This window comes from Cyprinodon tularosa, unplaced genomic scaffold, assembly GCF_016077235.1.
Source record: "Cyprinodon tularosa strain WSP-4 unplaced genomic scaffold, ASM1607723v1 ctg317, whole genome shotgun sequence".
In the NCBI taxonomy this organism is placed as follows: domain Eukaryota; kingdom Metazoa; phylum Chordata; class Actinopteri; order Cyprinodontiformes; family Cyprinodontidae; genus Cyprinodon; species Cyprinodon tularosa.
Window position 1 is genome coordinate 1,428,555 of NW_024039027.1, and position 8,130 is coordinate 1,436,684.

Sequence of the window (8,130 nt, forward strand, 5' to 3'; positions counted from 1 at the left end):
GTTTGAATGGAGACAAAGCCGTTCTAAGGCACATATCAAGGAGCTCATTTTGAGCCTGGATCCAAATGTGCAGGGTCATCTTTGAGCACCATTTCACTTTTCTTTCAGCAGTTCACCACAGTTCTTCCAGCAGTCCACACTTTCTCTGCTCTCTTTTTCTCATCATCTTCTCCTTCTTTCCCATCGCCCGGCTTGCCACAGGTTTGCCTGCTGTGTCTAAAAGTAGCAGCAGCAGCAACCCAGACTGACAGCAGCTCATTGGCTAATTAGTATCACGTGCAACCTGGTGCTGGACGCTCTGGAGAGCTTTACCATATTGACAGGAGAAGCGGCGCAAGTGAAGTTAGACACTGTCGTCGGACAACATGCAATAATTTATAAATTATTGCATGTTTATAATCTGTGACCTCTGATCTAGCTGATAGGCGGGTTAAAATTATCATGGAGAGATTTTTTTCCAATAGTCTCAACTTTTGTGTGCGATGTTAAAAATTCCCTGCTGCCTGACAATGACAATTACATTTAAATGATTGTCACAGACATGTTGCATTGTGTCTTATCTATAAAAAGTCTTCAAATTAAGTGTTTAATCTAAAATACTATTTTAAAACCCCATTTCCAGACACCATGGACAGGCCCTGCTATTAAAGACAGTTGAATTATGTCCCATCTGGCTCCTCTACAGAGAGCAACATTATGTTTCACTTCATCCATTTAGACTTTCTCACTGAGTCATTTGCTGAAAACCACTTGGTGAATCTGTGTAACGTAGGAGGTATGAAATGAATAATGGCTGAAAATAATGCATTTTTTTGTCACACTGGGAGGAGGGCTAACAAGTAAAAGTCTGTCTGTGGTTCCCAATAATGATGACATTAAGAACAGACGAAAACAAGTGCCAGGTTCATCTCAGCCCAACACCGACCTCTGTGTTTGGAAGACTGAGAAACGATTTCTTCTGCTCTCCTACAATCATTCCTCTACTGTGATTCATCATCTGCAGAGCTGATAGGTCAATTGGACAATACAGGTTTGGTTTTTATCACAGACTTAAATGTCAGTAATAGACCTTAAAAAAGACCTGGAAACGGTTATAAAAGGGTATGAAAAGGCCTGGGGTTTATATTGTTACAGCTGTAGAACAAACAGTTCAGCTATTCTCGTGTTGTGTTTTTCTCTGGAAGCTCAAATAAATGGAGTTAAAGTCGTTTATTTCCATACCTTGTAATCAACTTAGCCGTGAATGGCTACGGCACAATGTGCACACACCAAACTTTATTTGGTGCTAAAGTGTGTACAGGTAGGTCCTGGTTGCATAGTTTGTCATAGAAAGAGTAAATGCTAAAGCTGCCCAGTGTAAAAATACCATTAGGCATTTCTAAAACTACACTGAACCCAGAGTTTGATCTAAACTCGTTAAAGGAGAAGTCCAGTCAGCAAGGAATAATCAATAGGTCATTATCTATAATTAAAACTACTACTTTGGATTTAATGAATTTAAAGTAAATCAGTAAAAAAAATAAAATAATGATTTTCTTCGCGATCACTGAGTAGCCATCTTTGCCCAAATATAGCCACACCTCACTCCGGACATGTTCCAGCAGTGACGTCACGGTGCGGTAAGCCTAGCGCCATTCTCCCCGCTTTACAAGCAAAATCAATGGGAACTACTAGACACATCTGCAATCAACAACAATTATTGAAGATTTCCAGAGGACTTCACCATTGAAATTCACCAGAGCTATAGTTAAACTGACAATGCCCACGTGCATGGCAGCTGGATGTTGGAATACATCGGGTAAAAATGAAAAAAATGTATTTATTTCACCTTTCTGATTCCTGATCCTCCACAGACGGGTTGGTCGTTGGATCGCCAACTTGAAGAGGGAGGATTTGTCATCGAACTTCTGGCCAGAGAGAAAACCCGTAATATGTAGCCAACATTTGGAAGAAGAATGTTTTCAAGATGACTTGGATAATAGCGCGTTGTGACAAACACCAGATACAGCACTGGGACTTGATCAACAGCCGATACCACACCGTGACGTCACAAACCAGCAGGTGGCAGTAGTGTTCTTTGACAAACATGGATGTCTCCAGTAAAGCACATTCACGTGAAAATTACTCCTCATTAAAAATATTTATAATTTATTGAGTAGTATGTAATAATTTCATATTTAAAGTCCTTTCAGAAGTTTGTATTCTGAATATGACTGGACTTTTCCTTTAAGATAACAAGATCAGCTGGAGCAAAATGTACGTATCCAGATTAGTGTTGTAAATAAGTAACTGACTCACAAAGAACTGTCGATTAATGTTATATTAGCTTCAAATTTGCTCAATTCAGTTAACTGATAACATCTGAGTGTTGATCTGACTAGGGGTGCAGATCATAGATTCCTCTGAGAAACCTCAGGCAGCCACAGGAACAAAAGAAACAAGCCTACTCTTTTACAGAAAGACTGTAAAAAGTGCTGAAAGCCTGAGGTCTCTGAAGCCAGAAGTTAAAAACTCATTTGTTTAGAGCTGCCTTTGACTGTTGAAGTTAATCTGTTAACTGAGGTATTATTATAAGGTTGTGGTCTGACTGCTTTATTTGTTTTACTACCTGCTTTTATCATTTTTTAAATCTTTATTTGCTTTGATTTTTCTTCTGTTTTATTGTCTGATTCATGTAAAGCTTTCTAAAAACATTTAAAAAACAATCCACTGGAATTTGTTTCCAAGTTTGAAGACATTTTGCTTCCCATCCAGGAAGCTTTTTCAATTCAAAACGTCAGAAATAGTGTTGGGTTCAAGGCTTTATAGAGTGGACCTTTTTGTTTAGAAAACATGCAAATTGATCTAGATCAACCGGTCCACCCCTTTGGAATGGGGGTCGTTTGAGTTCTTTGTTAGCCTGTAACACCTGTCTATGTCTCTGAAAAGGGGTCGTTAGAGGGAATTGTTAGCCTGGCTGAACAGCCAAGGTATTCTTTTCCCCTGCAAGTGGATTGTTTTTAACTTTTTTTGGAATGACTGTGACCTAGATGACTTAGAATCTTAACCAGCATAACTCATGAAGAGAACATTGAACTGTCCATGTACTGAATGGTGCAATAGAAATAAACTATCCTTACCTTCCACTTTAAACATCCCTTTAACAGGTGAGCGACAGCATAAACTACAATCATGTCAGAACCATGATAACCAGAAACTGGATCTGAACTGCAGTTTCACTTCAGGTCAGCTTTAATTGAATGTCTTCTGAAGAAAAGGAAGGGTCTTCATAACCTAATAAAATAACTACTGACAAATAGAAAAAAAGGGGCACTAACTTTAATGCAGCAGCTCAGTGGAACTGGAATAGTGACACAGACAGATTTAATGTGTCTGATTAATTTAGGAAGAAGCATTTCATGGCAATGCAGAATTCATCTACAGAAGACCAAAACACCTGTCAGCATTTGACATTTTTCCTTTTCAGCCCACACATACTTAACCCTATAATACCAAATGTATTGTATTTGATACATACGGTTTCTGAAATGTTTTGCATCTGACACCTTTTGCATGATTTAATGGTAAAAACTTTGCTCAAAATCCTATTGTACACAATCAGATATACCTGATAACAGAGGGCAGAAGACTACACAAAAAATAAATATCAAAAATGTATTTCTGTTTTTTCTTTTTACATATTTTGTTAAAAGGTCAAATAAGGAATTCCAACCAAAAAAAAGTAATTTTCTATTTTGTTTTTTTTTCTTGGATCGGGCTTTAAAGGGTTAAAGTCACTTTTCTAGGTGCACTTGTTAATTGATGTTAATCCAAGCAGGGAATCAACCATGACAAATTTAGGTTTCTAGATTTTTGGTTTAAGTTATTTTATTTAGCATCAGAATGGGGAAGAAGAAAAGGTCCATTCAACCAAAACCAGAATTTTAAACAAAACTATAAAGTTTCAGATGAGTAGAAATGCAAATCTGCTTTTTACCATTTGGTCTGAAGCGAATTAACCAAGCACTGCTTAGGCGTCCTGAAACAATGTCCATAATACGATATAGAGGCTGCAATCTAGCACTGATCAGTAATGGAGGAAAGTTTTAATTAATATTTTACAATCTGGGAGGTTTTATTAATTTAACATGTTAGCTTGTAATAGGGATGTTGCTTTCAGCCATGTTTATGTGCATAGGAACATCCAGAAAGATGACAGCAGAAACAGCTGATCAGTCACATGAGGAAACGTTTGCTATGGCTGCGTCTCAATTCGCAGGCTGCGTACTTCCGAGGACGCAGCCTACCTAGCCTCCGTTGGACCCAGACTTGGTAGGCTGCTCCGGAGGATCCTCAGCCGTTGGTAAATGGGACGGTCTAGCCTTTGGAGCACTTCCTGGTTGCGACACGACGTCATCACGTTTACCCCAAACACAGCGCGAAACAAAATCCGACAGCTCGAGAAATACGGAAAGAAACAACAAAAAAATAGATATGTAAATTTTTATTTTTTTTATTTACTTGTTATTGGAGGAGCAGAGTCAGCTTTGACGGCTTCGGTGGCAGCAAAACCTGCGACGGATTTTTCTCAGGCTGGCAGAGCGCAGTGGAGAGGTAAGATCTACCTGCTATTATTCTAACCCACAGGGCCTGCTAATGATCAGAATATACCAGCTATTAAATAAACGCTTGTCAGCAGATTGATGAATATGTTTAAATATCAAGTTTTATATTTATTTTTAAGTTTGTGATTTATTTGTTTGTAACTTTAGTAATTTGAATTGAATAGTTAAATGTGTACAAACCCTGTAAATAACTGACTTAAATCACTACTCTCACCATTACTAATGTTGTGTTGAGAAGCCAAACTGTTGAGAAATAAATCATTTTTGTCTAAATTGTTATCCCCTTACTGCCTGATTATATTTGCAATTATATATATATATATATATATATATATATATATATATATATATATATATATATATATATATATATATATATATATATATATATATATATATATATATATATAAACATAATACAGGAAAAAAAAAATCAAATATAAAAACGAAAAAACTAAGTTAAATAGTGGATCTAGATGAAGTAAAATTTAATTTCTAATAAATCATGTAATAAAGATAAGGAATAAAAGATAGATGACTGAATAAAAATAAATATTTTTGTCTTTTTTTTTCTACAGGTCATAACAGCCCCAGAGGATGAAGAGCAGGACGACATGCCAGAGGATGAGGAGGGGGAGAACGTGTTGGAGGCAGTCAGTGGTGCTCACTGGAGGGACCAGCTGTCTGCTGAGGTGTCTGCCCCTGGAGGAGGGTCTACCTGACCACCATTACATTTAGATGGCAAGTAGAATCACATTTTAGCTGTTCTCATTTCAGGGTTATAAAAACAGTTTTAGTAAAGTCATTATTTTCTCCGTCTTTTTGAACATTTTTAGTAACATGGCAGCTATCGATTGGATCAGCAGTGGAGAGAGGCACCCCCATCCCCCCGATGATGTCCCACTCGCAGTCAGAAGACTCCAAGCTCATCTGTGTGGCATCCCATCCAGTCCAGCAGCACCACCAGGGACTCCTGCTCAGTGACAATTGTATATATATGTTCTTTAGTAATATTTACTGTATATCTTCTGTAAATAGTTGTAGTAGTTAATTTTAAAATCTAATGTCAATAGTTAAAAATGTTTAATAGTTTATTGTAAATACTTGCTTCTCTAAAAATAAACTGTCACTGAGAGGTTGTTCTAAGTTTGCTTAAATTACAAAGAAGTGATGAAACAGATAATGTAAAAAGGTTAAAAGACTTTAAGAACACACAGACAACAATAACTTTTAAAAATAATTTAATAATTTCATTTAACAATAACAGCAACACAGAACCTCAACTTGTTAAAAAAAACACCAAAAAAATAATAACATCTGTCCACCATCCTCTCCAATAACTGAAATAATCATTCCATCCTTTCCCGCCTCCTTCTGCCATCTGATATCCTCCCTGATTAAATCCACCAACTTGTCTCTCCTTCTTCTCTTCCTCCTTTCCCTCCTCCCTCATCCTCATTCTCTTCCTCATCTTCACCCTGATGCTGCTCAGCCTCTGCAGCACCTGGCCCTGGCGTGTCCTCAGGGATGGAGGCAATTAGGACAGGTGGGGCAACAGAGGGCCTCCGTCCTAATACCTCCTCCATGAGGACAAACCAGGGCCAGGTGGCAGCAGTAGGATTCCCACTGACCCCCTGCCCTGGATCTTTGCATTCCTAAAGTAAAGGGAAACTATTTGTATCAACAGATGCTATTTTCTGTAGTGTTTCTTTAAAGCTAGAAAAAAGGAATGTTTCATGATTTGGATGGATTGATGAAATTCTACAGAAAAAGACTTTGGAATGGTAACCTGGAGATTACTTTTTCAAGCTTACTCAAAGTGGAAATTAACATGAATATAATAAATGAAAGATGTTATTTCCCTACACACACACACACATACATATATATATATATATATATATATATATATATATGTATATATATATATATATATATAGGTGTGTGTGTGTGTTTCATTACATTATCCAAACCTGAACATACTTTGTATTTTTTTTTTTTTTAAGTTGTCCCACACAAGGATCACTTCTATCACAAATATGAGATTTACAAAAAGTGGCATCTGGGCATCATTTGATGTGATCAAAAGATTATATTTGTACGTTGGTGTTTGAACAGGACTTCTTTTAACTTGTGTGACTTTTACATAGAAATGCAACATGTAGATGGAATTCTGCCTCAACTCTTCCCTCCATCCGACTGCAGCAGTATCTTTGGCCCCGATGATGAGGTGGTCATTTTATCCACTCCTCTGTCTGCTCCCTGGAACAAAATGACATGTAAAGCATATTTCTGTTAAGTCAACAGGCAAAATAACTGTTCTGTATAATTACGCCTGTATTGTTCTTCAAGCGAATTATACTTTAAACCTTATTATACTGTACTGTAAATAAACTATACGTTATTGAGTATTAAAACAAAACGTTTGCAGTATTAACAGCCCAGTACAGCTGGACTAATGTTATTTCTTCAGCTGCATTAACCTTTAACAGCTCTAATCCTTTGTAATAAACTGTTTGGGAATAAATAGATCCGATTAGTGAGGGATACGGCTATCAGTACAGTAAGATGTAGGTTAAAATAAAAAATAGTGACATTTGTATGAAGGCTTTTAATTGTTGATGAACATCACGTATCAACAGGTTAGCTCTTAGCTTTAGCTTTAGCTGCTCCTACACATTCCGGTGGCTCCGTTACCGTCATGTATTTTAATAGATGTTCATAAAAAAAAAAAATACTTACATTTAAAGGTGTTCTCCGCACTACTGTCGGCGCTGCTGCTGCTTTCGTTTGTCCGTAACTTGAAGAAAATCCGACTTTCTTCTTCTTTTTCTTCTTCTTCTTCAACTACAAAAAAAAAAAAAAAGAAGCGCGCAAAGCACCTCGGGAAATCTAGTGGGAGGCGAGGCCACTAAGGACGGTAGCGATGCATCCTCAGAATTCGGGGAAAATGAGGACGCATTTTGAGGCTGCATTTTAAGCGTCCTCAGAATTTTTGCCAAATGGGACGGCCTCCGCGCAGCGTTGTGACGTCACCGGCCTCAAATTGCGTACTACCAAGTACGCAGCCTGCGAATTGAGACGCAGCCTATGTCAGAGCTGATTCCAAAAAAGGGCTTCCTTCTCCCGTTCTGCACATCAACCCTTTTTTAAGCGAGCGCAAAAGCTTTTTTTCCCACGAATTTTAGGGAGTTTATTCAAATTTGACCATTTTCAACAAGCTTTTCTGAGACAAGTCATCAATATGCGTTGTCGAAAAATCTGATGGAAACACAACTAATATTGATCTTTCATATACTGCTAAACGTATATACACGACCATCTTGTTTGTTTACAGAGATTGCTTTGGAAAACAAACTTGTTCTGAGTTGCCTTGTGACAACTGGGTTAAAAAAAACAACAACAAAAAACCGTTGGTTTTCCCAAAAAAAGAACCTTTCTAGGTGATGCCAGACGTCAGAGTAGACTGGACGGCCTGGTTGAGATAATAGTCCTTAGTAGCTAAAGTTATCACTTGTTGCCTCCG

General features: G+C 37.6%; 1 long non-coding RNA gene across 1 annotated transcript; it reads right to left on the reverse strand.

The window, feature by feature from the left end:
- Positions 1-6,683: 6,683 nt before the first annotated feature.
- LOC119788439 lies at positions 6,684-7,684 on the reverse strand. Its single transcript, XR_005281473.1, has 2 exons — positions 7,347-7,684; positions 6,684-6,866 (listed from the first exon to the last, which is right to left on the reverse strand). It is a non-coding gene; the product is annotated as an uncharacterized LOC119788439 (long non-coding RNA).
- Between the last annotated feature and the right edge of the window lie 446 nt (positions 7,685-8,130).